The sequence below is a fragment of the Megalobrama amblycephala genome, linkage group LG19 (assembly GCF_018812025.1).
Source record: "Megalobrama amblycephala isolate DHTTF-2021 linkage group LG19, ASM1881202v1, whole genome shotgun sequence".
Taxonomy (NCBI): domain Eukaryota; kingdom Metazoa; phylum Chordata; class Actinopteri; order Cypriniformes; family Xenocyprididae; genus Megalobrama; species Megalobrama amblycephala.
In genome coordinates this window covers 25,578,103-25,595,144 of record NC_063062.1, presented here as the reverse complement: position 1 = coordinate 25,595,144, position 17,042 = coordinate 25,578,103, and the positions used below count along the sequence as shown (strand labels likewise).

The window sequence follows — 17,042 nt, the reverse complement described above, 5'->3', positions numbered from 1 at the left end:
TTAGTCCACTTTCAAATAAAATTTTCCTGATAATTTACTCACCCCCATGTCATCCAAGATGTTCATGTCTTTCTTTCTTCAGTCGAAAAGAAATTAAGGTTTTTGATGAAAACATTCCAGGATTATTCTCCTTAGTGGACTTAAATGGCCTCCAAACAGTTGAAGGCCAGTTTCAGTGCAGTTTCAAACGATACCAGATGAGGAATAAGGGTCTTATCTAGCGAAACGATCGTTCATTTTCTACAAAAATACAAATGTATATGCTTTATAAACACAGATGATCACATTGCACATGCTTCCGCTTTCCGTATTCTTCAAAAAGCTTACGCTGTATGTCCTGCGCGTTCCCTATTCTACTTATGGAACGAACGGAACTTCGTTCCGCAAGTAGAATAGGACAGGGTATAGGACATACAGCGGATACAGTGGACAAAGGTTTGCTACATTTTGGTTAGATCTTTGTGGACTGTAAGGCAAACTTTACATTGGCATTCGATGCTACGTTTGTTACCTCTTCGGCTAACTTGCTAGCATACATAGCTTTTCTGACTTTTTATTGTTACATTGTTTCAGATTGAGTGCTCCAGTGAACCTGGATCTTTGTCATTGACCAAACCTGGAATGCATCAACCCATGCTCTGATTTGAACATGCTTATCATCCACGGCACCAACACAAAAAGGAAAGTTACAAATTCACCAGAAGTCCTGTGCGATGTCCACCCACTGTTCCTGCGATGGGACAGCAACATACTCTGGCTGGAGACACTACCAAATAGCCTGGCACACCTCAGGAATGATTTTAGACACAGTCTGGCTGCCCAGTCTGTATCTTGCAGCTATGCTATGAAGCGAGGACCCTGTAGCCAAGAAATGCAACGTCATTGCTAACCATTCCACTGCACCAACTGGAGCTCGATGTGTTGACTTGTGTTGAAGATTGGGAGCGATTCGATGTAACAAATCGTCAAACATGAAAGCCGACATTCGAAAATACTGGAAATGCTTTTTGGCATCCATCTTCCGTATCTCTTGCACCAAAGTGCTAAATTCCCCATCCACAAGTCTCTTCTGGTTCAGCGGCCGCACACACCATCGTCTTCTCTTCTTCTTCTTAATTTCTTCTTCTTCCAAGATGAGTAAACTTAGAAGCATATCCTTCTCCATTGTTTTAGATTCTTTAGTGTTTCTTCCAAACTATGTTGCAATGGTGGATGAACTACAGTTCTTCTCCGATCATGCCCATCGAATGTCCCGTTGATGACAGGACTGTGCTGCCTCCGATGTCTGGTAGAGCATAGAAAAAAAAAAAAAAAAAAAAAAAAAAAAAAAAAATTATATATATATATATATATATATATATATATATATATATATATATATTATATATAATTTGGCGAAGATGAATGGCGAGGACCAGCCGGTCGGTACACAGATGTCCGCAATATAGAATCTGTTGGACCCCTCCCAAGAAGAGGCCATATCTCTAGTAGAGTGGGCCCTCATTCCTAAGGGGCCAGTGCTATCGCATCCACAATCTATCTGGAAAGTCTCTGCTTTGAAACTGGCAGCCCTTTAGTGTGGCCCCTGAAGCAGATGAAAAGCTTCTCTGATTGCCGATATTAGCCAGATCGCTCAAAACACACTCTAAGGGCTATAGTGGGTGAGGTGCCTGCTTGCTCGAGCAGAAGAGCTGACAGCGTTATCACCTGCATTCTAAACGGGGTGGAAAGCACTTTTGGCAAGTAGCCTTTCCTTGGCCTAAGGATGACTTTACTGTTGTTAGAACGGAACTCAAGGCAGAAAGGACCCAGATAGCATGTAATCTCAAACTCAATGTTGAGTCAGTGTTGTTGCGTCAATTCTAATTGCATTTAACAAAAACTGATGTTGCTTCAGTATCACTCTTGCATCCTCAGTTAATGTTGAAGCAATTTTGATATTTCAACCACAAATCAATGGTAATATTATTGATTCAACATTACAAAGTAATATTTTTTTAAACATCACTTTTGCACTCTCAGTTAAAGGTGCCCTAGAACCCTTTTTTCTCAAGATCTAAAATAAGGTGTTCCCTGAATGTGTCTGTGAAGTTTCAGCTCAAAATTCCCCATAGATTTTTTTTTTATTCAATTTTGTAACTGCCTATTTTGGGTCATAATTAAAAATGCGCAGATTCAGCGCGTGTCCCCTTTAAAGGGTCATGAAACCCCCCTGTTTTAGCCTGGTCATTCACACCTCTGAGCTGGAAAAACTCACAACGCAGCCCTGAAGTATCAGCAGAGATCGAGTCGACTAGATCATCCATTGTGAAGGCCTCATTGACACGACAGCCAGTAACACAGTTCCTCAACAAACCGCCCATACCGGCGTGATGAATACGATCCTCAACTGGATGGAACTGAAATAAATACTTTGATTGTTGCGATCCTATCAGACTTATGATAGCAACCTGATTCGTAACAAAGCACTGTTCGCCAGAGGAGAACTGGCCAAAGAACAACCAAAGAAGAACAGACATAGAACACACTCATTATACAGAATAATGAATATTAATATATGAACACGGAAAAAATGACAAAAAACTCCCAAGCACAATGGAGAAATACGAAAGAATATTTAATAGGGCTAATAATAGGCTACTTTGATTACGTTTACAAGCACTGCACTCAAAATCAGTCTTTTGTCTATTAGAATAATCATGTCGTCGCGTTCAGATAGGCTACACCACTGTCTCAGTGTCCAGTTTGCACATATAATTCATTTGAAGAAGACTTGATGAAATATGTGTGCATAACTACACCGTGCTGGTTAATGTTTGGTGCAGGAGAATGTGTGAAATAAAAACTTTACAAAACTTGACTGACAGACAGACAGACAGACAGACAGACAGATAGAAAATGGGAGATGGGAGAGGACGCTGGCGTTGTCTGTTCGCCGCTTCTCCACTCGAGTTTTGAGTTTTAATTTGATCTTAATTATTTTATTTTAATGACTGTAACTAGTTCAATTCGTCAGAATTCAAACTGGGACTGTTGTATGGATCATACCGATTTAGATGACTCCACTTGACTGGTAGCGGTTGGAAGCAAGTGCCTGAGGCTAACTTTTTAGCGAACCAGCCATGGCTTTTCCTAGTTCTGCATGCATTTCCAGCGCTTACAGGTTTGTGGCGCTTACCAAGATCCACCTTTTTCCAGCCACATTACGGATGACATTTTGGTGCCGAGTTCTTCTTTTTCTCAAAATACCGGCGCTGTGGCTAGTGGTTGACAACAGATGTGGAGTCCGTGCATCTGGCATAATGAACTACTCGACCACTCAACTGATGGAATATAACAACTACAACACTCCATCATGTATATCAGTCATTAAAGAACTTGGTCTCTTAAATCGGCCTCATTACATCCACAGAAGCGCTCGGCGAAAACTTGTTTACACCCGGTCTGGTGAGCTGTTCGCCCTGTCGCATCACTTCCACGTCATCAGAGCACTGACACTCTGTGGGTTAGTAACACGGGAGACACTGCAACAGCGCCACACATAGAGATGAATAGAAAACGTGGAGTGGATCACAGCCTACTTCGGCCAATACAGAGATTTACTACTTCATCCAACTTTAAAATTGAACTGTTTAATACACAATCGCTCACTAACAAATCCGGCTTTATACATGATCACATTCGTGACAAAAGTTTGGATATAATGTGCCTCACAGAAACCTGGCAGAAACCAGACGTTTTTTTCTGTTTTAAATGAGACTTGTGCTCCTGGCTACTGTTATCTTCAAAAAGCTTGTAGCTCGGGCCGTGGTGGTGGCTTGGCTGTCATCTACCGCAGTCACTTGGATTTGTCCGTTTTGGCCATCCCCGAGCTGTCTTCTTTTGAATGTCTGGCATTTAATTGTAAGCCTCCTTTCCCTATGACAGTACTATTAATTTACCGGCCACCCAAATCAACCTCAAACTTCATTTCAGAGTTGTACAATTTTCTTTTAACTATCTGTGCAACCTCCTCCAACATAATAATACTTGGGGATTCATTCATGTTAACAATCCTACTTGTCATCTTGCTATAGAATTCTTGCAATTACTGGACTGCTTAAACCTCAGACAATACGTTGACGTTCCCACTCACATCAAGGGGAATATTCTCGATTTGGTCATTACTGAGTCTGCCCTTTTAAGTGCACCATTTGTACAGTACAGTCCAAAAGTTTGGAACCACTAAGATTTTTAATGTTTTTAAAAGAAGTTTTGTCTGCTCACCAAGGCTACATTTATTTAATTAAAAATACAGTAAAAAACAGTAATATTGTGAAATATTATTACAATTTAAAATAACTGTGTACTATTTAAATATATTTGACAAAGTAATTTATTCCTGTGATGCAAAGCTGAATTTTCAGCATCGTTACTCCAGTCTTCTGTGTCACATGATCCTCCAGAAATCATTCTAATATGCTGATTTGCTGCTCAATAAACATTTATGATTATTTTCAATGTTGAAAACAGTTGTGTACTTTTTTTCAGGATTCCTTGATGAATAGAAAGTTCAAAAGAACAGCATTTATCTGAAATACAAAGCTTCTGTAGCATTATACACTACCGTTCAAAAGTTTGGGGTCAGTAAGAATTTTTATTTTTATTTTTTGAAAAGAAATTAAAGAAATGAATACGTTTATTCAGCAAGGATGCATTAAATCAATCAAAAGTGGCAGTAAAGACATTTATAATGTTACAAAAGATTAGATTTCAGATAAACACTGTTCTTTTGAACTTTCTATTCATCAAATAATCCTGAAAAAAAAATATTGTACACAAATATATTGTACAATTGTACACATTAAATGTTTCTTGAGCAGCAGATCAGCATATTAGAATGATTTCTGAAGGATCATGTGACACTGAAGACTGGAGTAATGATGCTGAAAATTCAGCTTTGCCATCACAGGAATAAATTACTTTGTGAAATATATTCAAATAGAAAACAGTTATTTTAAATTGTAATAATATTTCACAATATTACTGTTTTTTTACTGTATTTTTATTTAAATAAATGTAGCCTTGGTGAGCAGACGAAACTTCTTTTAAAAACATTAAAAATCTTAGTGGTTCCAAACTTTTGGACTGTACTGTATATGATCTGGGTGTATCTGACCATAAGTTCATCTCCATGGAGCTTTCCTTTCCGTCTTCCTACATGAAGCCTAAACGTGAAATACGTTTTAGAAATCTGAAAAAGATTAACACAGAAAACATGACCTTAAGCCTTCAACATCTCCTTTCTGCAAATATTTCATCAGTCACTGAATCTGTGGAATTTTATAATCAGACATTCAGCCGCATTTTGGATTTCCATGCACCTGTCAAAGTTAGGACAATTACGTTTTCCCGTTCAGCTCCCTGGTTCACAAGTGACCTGCGGAAAATGAAGGCAGCTGGACGTGCCCTTGAACGGCGGTACAACTCTTCTGAACTAACTGTTCATAAGCTGGCCTATCGGGACCATCAAAAAGCCTTTCTGAAGTCGATCAAAGAAGCACGGTCACAGTACTATTCAAATATTATTCAAAATAGTCCTGGCAATTCCAAAACAGTTGTTTGACACCATAAATCATCTCCTTAAAACTCAAAGTGCTCCTCTTACAGGAGCTACAGAAGAACAGTGTAATGATTTTAGGACCTTTTTTAGAACCAAAATTGCTAAAATTCGCTCCTCTTTTTCTGTTTCTTCTCCCTCACCTTTCCCAACTGCCGATCAGCAGTTCGGTTTTTCAAGGTTTCTTTGCTGCTTCCCAGAAGTTACTCAACCAGAGGTTGAGGACATCATCAAGGGGATGAGATCCTCCACCTGTGCCCTTGATCCCTTCCCTACAGCGCTGGATTGAGTCATACCTCACAGATAGATCTGAATTTGTGGCCATGGGAAGCTCTAGGTCCCGTTTACACGCTGTTGTTTGCGGGGTTCCACAGGGCTCAGCTCTTGGACCTATTTTGTCCATTCTCTACATGCTACCCCTCGGCAAAGTCATCAGTCGTTTGGGAATTTCTTTCCATTGTTACGCTGATGATACACAATTATACATCAAAACTGACACTCATTCATCATCTTCATCAACAATTCTATCCACAGTCACTGCCTGTTTGGAGGAAATAAGGGCATGGATGACTCATAACTTTCTCCAGCTGAATAGTTCAAAGACAGAAGCTATCCTCATTGGTTCCCCTCATCAGATCAGATCATCTTCCATAACCTGTATTACATTCTCTGGCCAGGACATTCCCCTATCATCATCTTGGTGTCAAGTTTGATCCTCATTTAACCTTTGAGGCCCACATTAAACATCTTTGCAAAACATCTTTTCTCCACCTCATGAATATAGCCAGACTCCGTCCCACACTTACCCTACATGATGCTGAGAAACTCATTCATGCCTTTGTCTCCTCAAGATTGGACTATTGTAACACTCGTCTCATCGGGATTCCTAGCAAGAACATCCAGAAACTCCAGCACATACAAAACAGTGCCGCTAGGATCCTGATAAGAGTGTGTAAATATGAACACATCAAACCAATTCTTCGATCCTTGCATTGGCTTCCCATTTCTGCCCGGATTGAGTATAAAGTCCGATCATATGCGTGCTCCGCGTGTACAATACTATTTTTCATGTGTTCGTATTCAAACTCTAGTTCTGACCGCATTGCGAAGAAAATACAAACAACACACGTGCTGCTGTGCTGAAGGAAACAGCCTATGGCTCGCGTGTTTGAACGCAGCTAGAGCAGGCAGAGGAGAATGAGCCGTACTTTTGTGACATTTGAATTCTCTGCTGTAATGCGATCTCACGTGAACATATTTTCCATTTGTGCTGGTAGATCACAGCAAAACAATCCACATGCACACAAACCTCTGCCCTGGTCACGTCGCAAGAAAACACATTGTGTTGTAGCACTGAGGAAACGAGCACCAACGATATGTCTCTGAATGACAAGAGATCGAGGTGAGAAAAGTGATACTTCCTCATGCATAATACTGCAATTATAATCTTATGCATACTACAGTGCAGTGATTGGATTAAATGAGCTTTATGTCATGAATATATGTCGAGAATCGCTCAAAATGGTCTACGTCAGCATGTTCGACCATGCCCATACTTGGGCCGAAAGTACACGATGACGTCAGTTTTTGTGACGTTGCTCCGACTCAGCTTTTCAAACCGGAAGACAGAAATCGCTCTGACAAATGCAAAAATAACTATTTTTCACTTATGAATAACATTAATGAGTACCTTTAGTGTTTTCAATGATGTGCAGCCTATACATATCTGTTTACATCTCAAAAAAAAGTGTTTTGGGGTTTCATGACCCTTTAAATGCTCACGCTCCCCGCCCCCAAGCTTGCAACTCTATAATACACTGCATAAACAAAGTTCACACAGCTAATGTGACCCTCAAAATGGATCTTTACAAAGTGTTCGTCATGCAGCATATCAGATCATGTAAGTATAGTATTTATTTGGATGTTTACATTTGATTCTGAACGAGTTTGATAGTGCTCCGTGGCTAAAGCTAACATTACACACTGTTGGAGAGATTTATAAAGAATGAAGTTGTGTTTATGAATTATACAGACTGAAAGTGTTTAATAATGAAAATAATGGCATGGCTCTGGTGTCTGTGAATACAGTAAGAATCAATGGTAACTTTAATCACATTTAACAGTACATTAGCAACATGCTAATGAAACATTTAGAAAGACAGTTTACAAGTATCACTAAAAATATCATGATATCATGGATCATGTCAGTTATTATTGCTCCATCTGCCATTTTTCACTATTGTCCTTGCTTGCTACCTGCATAAAGTCTGTTGATTTGGCTGTGCTGCTCCGGATGTTAAAGTGTCATGAAACCCCCCTGTTTTACCCTGGTCGTTCACACCTCTGAGTTTCAAAAAGTCTGTGAAAATGGGCGTGTAAAGCTCTGGAAAAGTGGGAGTGTACAGGGGGGGAAGAGGGGAGAGAACAACCAATGAAGCACAGACATAGTCATATAATATATGAGCACGGAGAGAATGACAACAAACTCCCAAGCACAAGGGAGAAATACGAAAGAATATTTAATAGGGCTAATAATACCTTGATTACATTTACAAGCACTGCAGTCTCAAAATCAGTCTTTTATAATAATTGTGTCGTCGTGTTCAGATAGGCTACACCACTGTATCAGTGTCCAGTTTGCACATATAATTCATTTGAAGACGACTTGATGAAATATGTGTGCATAACTACACCGTGCTGGTTAATGTTTGGTGCAGGAGAATGTGTGAAATAAAAACTTTAAACACGGATACTTTATTCTGTATTAACTATGTGCCACGTGGCTAGTTTTATTAAACTCATCGCGGAGCTGCGCGCTGAAACCGATCATATGCGCGCTCCGCCTGTATATCATAAAAACAATCGTATTTTTCATGTGTTCGTATTCAAACTCCAGTTCTGACCGCATCGCGAGCAAAATACAAACAATACACGTGCTGTGCTGAGGTACCCTGCTGAAAAAAACAATAGAAACCATTACAGAAATCCTAATGGTTTCCACTACAAAACCATTACAAACCATCAGCCATTAACCATTAAAACCATTACAAAATGGTTTCCATTACGTAGTGTGTTTTGGGCACATTCCATTAGGATTTATTGGTTTGTATTGGTTTCCATTACAGATTTGTATTGGTCTTTATTTGCAAATATTTAATGGTTTCCATTGCAGTTTTTGTATTGGTTCTAATGGTTCCATTACAAATTTGTATTGGTCTTTATTTGCACATAATGGTTCTTCCCATTGCAGTTTTTGTATTGGTTCTAATGGTTCCATTACAGATTTGTATTGGTCTTTATTTGCAAATATTTAATGGTTCCCATTGCAGTTTTTGTATTGGTTCTAATGGTTCCATTATAAATTTGTATTGGTTTTTATTTGCAAATATTTAATGGTTCCCATTGCAGTTTTTGTATTGGTTCTAATGGTTCCATTATAAATTTGTATTGGTCTTTATTTGCACATATTTAATGGTTTCCATTGCAGTTTTTGTATTGGTTCTAATGGTTCCATTATAAATTTGTATTGGTTTTTATTTGCAAATATTTAATGGTTCCCATTGCAGTTTTTGTATTGGTTCTAATGGTTCCATTATAAATTTGTATTGGTTTTTATTTGCAAATATTTAATGGTTCCCATTGCAGTTTTTGTATTGGTTCTAATGGTTCCATTATAAATTTGCATTTGTATGTTTAACTGGTAGCTGTTAATTAGGCCATTGATTAATTAAATAATTTAAATTATTACTACAATTATACACTGGTTTTCTCCTTGTGGCTTAAAAAAACCCCTCAAGAATATATAATTTTAATTTATATGAACTGCACACCAACTTTTCAATAGCTAACTGTTCAGATTGTGTTTTGCAAAGAATCAAGAACATGAAACTGAAATCAAAATTATACTTGGATCAAGACCATCTTTTTTACTAAACCCAGCTGGAAATAAACATCTGACAAAAATTATTAACATGATATTTTTTATTATTTAATGTGTAATAGAAATACAAGAACTATGAACTGTGTTTGTGGCTTCACTGTATCCACTGTGGCTGACTTAGACCTGCAAAAAGGAGGAGAATTCATTAGGACAATGTACCTCTTAAACCACATTACCAGTACATGAGATTATCCATACATTATATATTTATATGGGACTCTCAAAGAAGTTGCAAGAACATAGTTGTTGACCAAACTTCATTATTTCATCCAACATATTTGGGTGCACTTTGAGCAGATTCAAGATCTTGAATTTTATCCATTAGTCATGTCAGGTTCATAGCATGACAGTCATCTGTTAACCTTCTCCAGTTGTAGGTTAGTGATGCGCGGGTCGTCTCATAACCCGCGAGCCCCGCGGGTCGGGTTGGGGCGGGATAAGAAATTGCGCTGTCAGCGCTGAAACCACACCCACTCGCGAGAGCTGCCGCCTCAACATATTTGTCTAATCAGTAGGGGTGTAACGATACGCTCAGGTCACGATACGGTACGTATCTCGATACGGAGTTCACGATACGATACGTTAAATTTAACATTTTTTTTCAGTGACAGACAGCCCTATTCAACTGTTAATTTGAATACAGGTTATTAAAATGTTATATTTATTTATTTTATTGAAATGTGATCTTGTATGTACAACAAGGAAAATTAGTGAAATTTGTTCATGTTTTTTTAATAAATCTTGTTTGAATTTCAGTTTCATTTTGTTCAAAATATCGTGATACGTATCGTATCGTGACCTGAATGTATCGTTACACCCCTATAAATAAACTAACGTTAAACAAAGGGCGCCGCTTGCACAATCTACTCCTCCTTGATTGTCTCGTTAAGATGACGCAGAAGTGCGTTCCAAAAAAAAGAGGGTTTTTTTTACCCCTACACCCTTCATCCCTTCGAAGCTCTCACTCCGAAGGGGAAACCATCTGAAAGGAATAAGGGCATAGGGATGAGCCTTTCCGAATGGAACGCAGGGCTACTTCAAGATGAGCATTTATGGTTAAAATGTATAAAATTGTATTTTTTTTTTTTTTAGAAAATGAGTGATGGTTTCTCTAGATAAGACCATTATTTCTTGTATGGGATCGTGTAGAATAATTTGAAGCTGCAATGAAACTAATTTTGACCTTCAACTGTTTGGTGTCCATTGAAGTCTACTATATGGAAAAAAATCCTGGAATGTTTTCATCAAAAACCTTAATTTCTTTTCGACTGAAGAATGAAAGACATGGACATCTTGGATGACATGGGGGTGAGTAAATTATCAGGAGTTAAAAGTGGACTAATCCTATAAGTGAAAACTCTTACCTGAGAATTTTTACTGCTATTTAGGAGAACTTTTAGTTGTAAGATAAAACATTTTGTGAATACGGCCCCAGGTATATTGGACCAGGTTTGGTGTTAAAGTCTGCAGGACAGTGGTTCTCGAGGGCCAGAGCTGAGATCACCTACAATATGTTATGAACATGACTTTCAGAGAATCAGATTGACTGCTAGATTGATCACTTACAACAGTGGTGTCCAGTCCTGGTCATGGAGGACCAACGTCCTGCAGTATGTAGCTCCAACTTTCTCACACACCTGCCTGTAGTTTCTGGTGATCCTGAAGACCTTCATCAACTGGTTCAGGTCTGCTTAATGGCTGGAGCCACAGTTAATTCTTCAAACAGGACTAGATGGCAATAAATACTGAAAAGAGAGAGGACAAACAACATTTAATGGTATAAAGCCAGTTTAAAAATTGTATTCATGAATATGTATAATAACATCTGAGAATGTACACCACTGTACTGAAAAATACAGTATTTGCCATTTAAGTGAGGATCATCTCATTTTTAAAAAATGACACCCAAAATATTAACAGATAACATAAGCAAAATCTTCATGAAAATACAGTTATATGATGCAAAGAAAGTTTTTGTAAATGTGCATGACAAATCTACAATGCAAAAACTGAGAATGTGTGACTGAGTCAAACAGTACTTACAGAGCAGAACCAATGATCTGATTACACACAAGGAAGAGGGAGAAAAAGAAACAAAAATTAATATATCAGTCAAATATTGCTCTGTATGGATGAACGTGCTGATTAAATATACACATTCAAGAGAAACTATTATATTAATATTTTAGTGATTTATTTCATGGCCTAAATGTTTTACTTCAGTTATATCTTTTCATAATTAATTAAATATTACAGATGGTTGATTTAATTTGACAGTTATCTTTTCGGGTGAATATAGGCCAATGAGTCCTCTCTCTTTCACTCTCTGTCCCCGCGCGTGCACGCGCCAGCTTGTGCGTGAGACAATACGTACAAATTTATTGTAAAATCTGTTATTTTTAGGTCACGATAACATGATAGTAATATGACCGTAGCTTATGTAACGAGATTTAATAAGGGTGTGCAGCTTAGTTATTGTATTTACGTCGCTGATTAAAACTTTAATACAAAGACACAACTCAGCCCGGTCATCATGGCTAGCTCAGTCGAGTCATCGCGTAAAAACAGCAACGGAAAAACAATAATAAATCAAATTAACACCGAAATGGATGTAAAACAATTCAAGGTAATGAATTAATGCGGTTTTTAAAGTATATTACCTCAGATTACCAGAAAATGAATTGTCCGAGCGGCTAGTCGACCGTTATAACCGTTATAATTTAAACGCAGCAAGCTAAATAATATAACTTACTCATCAGATAAACCACTAAAGCGGGTGTAATTTAATTCCAATTAATTAATTCATTAACAATTTCGACCTGTTACACTAATTTTAATAGAAAACTCAGAAATTACTATAGAAATATAAAAAGCTTACCTGTTTGCGGTACCAGTCGATTCCGGAATGACAGTTCATGGATGCTGTTCCAGCAGTCTCATTGGTTAGAATTAATCACGTGATGTCATATTATTAATAATTTATATTTATTTATTGCCATTTCAGAAAAATAAATTAATATTGTGTGTGCATTATATATATATATATATATATATATATATATATATATATATATATATATATATATATATATATATATATATATATATATATATATATATATATATACACTACCGTTCAAAAGTTTGGGGTCAGTAAGATTTTTTAATGTTTTTAAAAGAAGCCTCTTCTGCTCACCAAGGCTGCATTTATTTGATAAAAACAATAAAATAAAAAAATACAGTAATATTGTGAAATATTATGACAATTTAAAATGACTTTGTTTTCTATTTTAATATATTTGAAACTAATTTATTCCTGTGATCAAAGCTGAATTTTCAGCATCATTGCTCCAGTCTTCAGTGTCACATGATCCTTCAGAAATCATTCTAATATGATGATTTGATGCTCAAGAAACATTCATTATTATTATCAATGTTGAAAACAGTTGTGTACAATTTTTTTTTTTTAATTCTTCGATGAATAGAAAGTTCAAAAGAACAGCCTTTATTTAAAATAGAATATTTTCTAACATTATAATTGTCTTTACTGTAACTTTTGATCAGTTTAACTCATCCTTGATGAATAAAAGTACTGATTAATTTTATTTCTATCCCCTAAAAATAAAAATAAAATTCTTACTAACCCCAAACTTTTGAACGGTAGTGTTTAATGTTACAAAAGATTTAGATTTCAGACAAATGCTGTTCTTTTGAACTTTCTATTCATCATAGCATGAAATAAAAATGTAAATAACTGTTTTCAACATTGATAATAATCATAAATGTTTCTTGAGCATCACATCATCATATTAGAATGATTTCTGAAGGATCATGTGACACTGAAGACTGAAGTAATGATGCTGAAAATTCAGCTTTGCATCACAGAATAAATTACACTTTACTGTATATTGACATAGAAAACAGTTATTTTAAATTGGAATAATATTTCACAATATTACTGTTTTTGTTTGTATTTTTAATCAAATAAATGCAGGCTTGGTGAGCAGAAGATACTTCTTTTAAAACATTAAAAAATCTTACTGACCCCACACTTTTGAATGGTAGTGTGTGTGTATATATATATATATATATATATATATATATATATATATATATATATATACACACACACACACACACACACACACACACACACACACACACACACACACACACACACACACACACACACACACAGTTGTCTCAGTCTGACTTTATTGGTCTGGGAGCAGCTACAAACAGGTAAAGACAGTACTTGTCTTACTATCTTGTTGACTGTGTGCAGTTTTAGTTATGGGATGGGCAATTGAATGTAATGACATTGGTGACATTTTACTAGATTGTTAAAAATAGTTTGATTAACCCTGTGCCTTGAGCATTTAATCATAAAATAATGATTTAACTTGTACTGTGCTGTGAACATGGGGGGTTGCCCACAGTAAACCTGCTAGGGGCCCCGGAGCTAAGGGCCCCACATGGGCTAACCAACTGGGGGCCTGTGTGGGTTTTCATGGGGCCCCAAAGAGTTTGCTCTTGCCCACACAGCCCCTCAGAAAACCCACACTTAGTGGGAAAAGGATGAAATCAAATTAAACTTGAGTTCTATGTTGATAAATTAAAATTGATTTCTGGATATCGTTATGTTATTTTTGTACACACGCAAACAAACACGTTGTGCTTTCATGTTTTATGGGGACTTTCCATATACATAATGGTTTTTATACTGTAAAAATTGTATATTCTATCCCCCTACACTAACCCTACCCCTAAACCTACCCATCACAGAAAACATTCTGCATTTGGGAAAATGGGACAAATATGACCTATGAATATGATCTAATATGACCTACATGACTTATATGAATGAACAATTTTGTGTGAATTCTATTAAACAATACATATATTTAACAGTATAATTTCTACATATTACATAAGGATAAGCTTAATACCATTAAACAATTTAAACAATTTAGTTTGTGTGTCATATTTAATCTATTTTGTTGTGTTGCAATAATTGTAAAAATAAATAAATCTGCATCTAACCTAAAAATTGTGTATGTGTACATCATTAAATCAAACTAAAGAAACCACTCAATTTATTGGAGTTCTAATGGTTCATACTGGTGTCCAGTAGATACCAACGTGTAATCTATAGTTGCCAAAGATGTTCTATTGGTCCTTAATGGTATCCAATAGGCAAAATATGCTACCAATAGAAGAAGGCAAATTACCAATAGAAACCCACTTGGACCATTATATTTTCCATTAAAACCAATACAGGCAAATAAGCGAAACTTGCCACCAATAGAAAAAAGCAAATTACGCATACAGACCCACTAGGACCATTACAGTTTCCATTAAAACCAATACAGTTCCCTTTAAAACCATTAAAACCATTACAATTTCTGTAATGGTTTCTATTGTTTTTTTCAGCAGGGTAAACAGCCTACGGCTTGCGTGTTTGAACGCAGCTAGAGCAGGCAGAGGTGAATGAACAGCACTTTTGTGACATTTGAATTCCCCGCTGTAAAGCGATCTCACGCGAACATATTTTCCATTTGTGCTTGTAGATTACATCAAAACAATCCAAATGCATACAAACCTCTGCTCTGGTCGCGTCGCAGGAAAACACATTGGGTGCTTCTCAATATCCCTCCTCGTCTCCTCGCTCCTCCGTCCTCCATCCTATGACCCGGAAAACGATCGAGCTCAGCCATCTTGAAGGACATCTCAATTCTCTAATTGCACCGCGAGGAGGCGAGGATCGAGGATTGAGGAGGCTTCCTGAGGAGTCATGAGCGAGGATACACAGGTGCTTCCTTTGCGGAAGTCTTTCTCGTCGAGAAACATGACGCACGCATACATTCTCCTCCCCCTTCATATCTGTCACAATAATTTAAATGTATGCTTTACTTTTACAGTTTAAATAAACTTTATACCTCATATATGTCAACGGGGCATCTTGCTTTATTACTATTTATTATAATTTTTTAAATAACCAAACTTTAACAACATATGGGTATAGATCCCTCGAGCGCAGCTGATGACGGTTTGAAGTGACGCTAAAGGGAGCGAGGATATATCATTTCACTTGATTAAATTCCTCCGTCCTCGCTTCTTTTCATTGCGTCCTTCCCTCACATCCTGAAGGGGTGGAGCTAAGACGCGAGGAAAGGAAGCGAGAGTGGAAAACTGCGGTCAAGTGGGCCGCGCGTCGAAAATACACGGTCAAGCCAGCCGCACTTTTTTTTAGTTTGCGCGTCTATTCCTGCACTTACGGTATGGGTGCTGGAAACGGTCTAAATGCATTTAAAGACGGCAGTTTCCTTTATACTCTTGCAGTTAACCGTAAAAAGGGCAAGAACATAAAGAGACATCAGATAAGTTATGTATTGCTTTTTCCCCATCTTATTATGACTCAAATAATTTTTTATATAAAAAAAGTATTTTATTTTCGAATATGTTCTTTGTATATTTGCTATACATCATATGTTAATGTTAATATTAATGGTAATTTTTATGAATCATTTATTAATTTGATTTTTTAAATTATTTTTTATTATTTTAATGTTTTATATATATTATACATTAATTATTATACATTATGAATATTAATTAATGTTAATGAGTTTTATGCATAATTTGTTAATTTTATTACATTTTTGTTGGATTGTAATGTTTAATATTCGTTTATTGTTCTACATTATTAATGTAATCATTAATCTTAATAGTAATGGTAATTAATATTGATCATTAATTTTACTATTAAATTAAAATTTTTGACTTTAATGTTTTATATATACAATAATTATTAAACATTATTTATTAATTTTAATGTTAATTATGATACAGGGTTAATGTAAATTGTTTTATTTTTATATATAAAACATACATACATACATCAAAAATAAAAATTGTAAAAAGTACCTTTATAGGTTTGCTCATTCTGTCAACTGATATTTTTTCAGGGTCACCCTAGATATTACTGTACTCATTGTCAAATCATTTTACTGTACAGTTTGGGAGAAAATTAGTCAAACTAACCCACAATATCCATATAAAAAAAACACTCATAAAAATATTTTCTTTACAGGTTTGCTCATTCTGTCAACTGATATTTATTCAGGGTTAACCTGGCTATTACTGTACTCATTTTCATATCATTTTACTGTACAGTTTGGGAGAAAATTAAAGTCAAACTCACTCATAATATCAAAGTGCATTCAAGCACTTGCACTGTAGCCCATATTCAAACACTCATAAAAATATTTTCTTTATAGGTTAGCTAACTCCTTCAACTGGTTTTTATTCAGGGTTAACCTGACTGTTACTGTATTAATTTTCAAGTCATTTTACTGTACAGTTTGGGAGAAATTTAAAGTTAAACTCACATACAATATCAAAGTGCATTCAAGCACTTGCACTGTGGCTCATTTTCAAACACTCATAAAAATCTTTTCTTTATAGGTTATCTCATTCTGTCAACTGATATTTACTCAGGGT

At 36.3% G+C, this 17,042-nt stretch overlaps 1 long non-coding RNA gene across 1 annotated transcript; it reads right to left on the bottom strand.

Annotated features, from left to right (window-relative positions):
* Positions 1-9,562: 9,562 nt before the first annotated feature.
* Positions 9,563-12,489, bottom strand: LOC125254339. Its single transcript, XR_007181637.1, has 4 exons — positions 12,418-12,489; positions 11,583-11,599; positions 11,106-11,284; positions 9,563-9,662 (listed from the first exon to the last, which is right to left on the bottom strand). It is a non-coding gene; the product is annotated as an uncharacterized LOC125254339 (long non-coding RNA).
* Between the last annotated feature and the right edge of the window lie 4,553 nt (positions 12,490-17,042).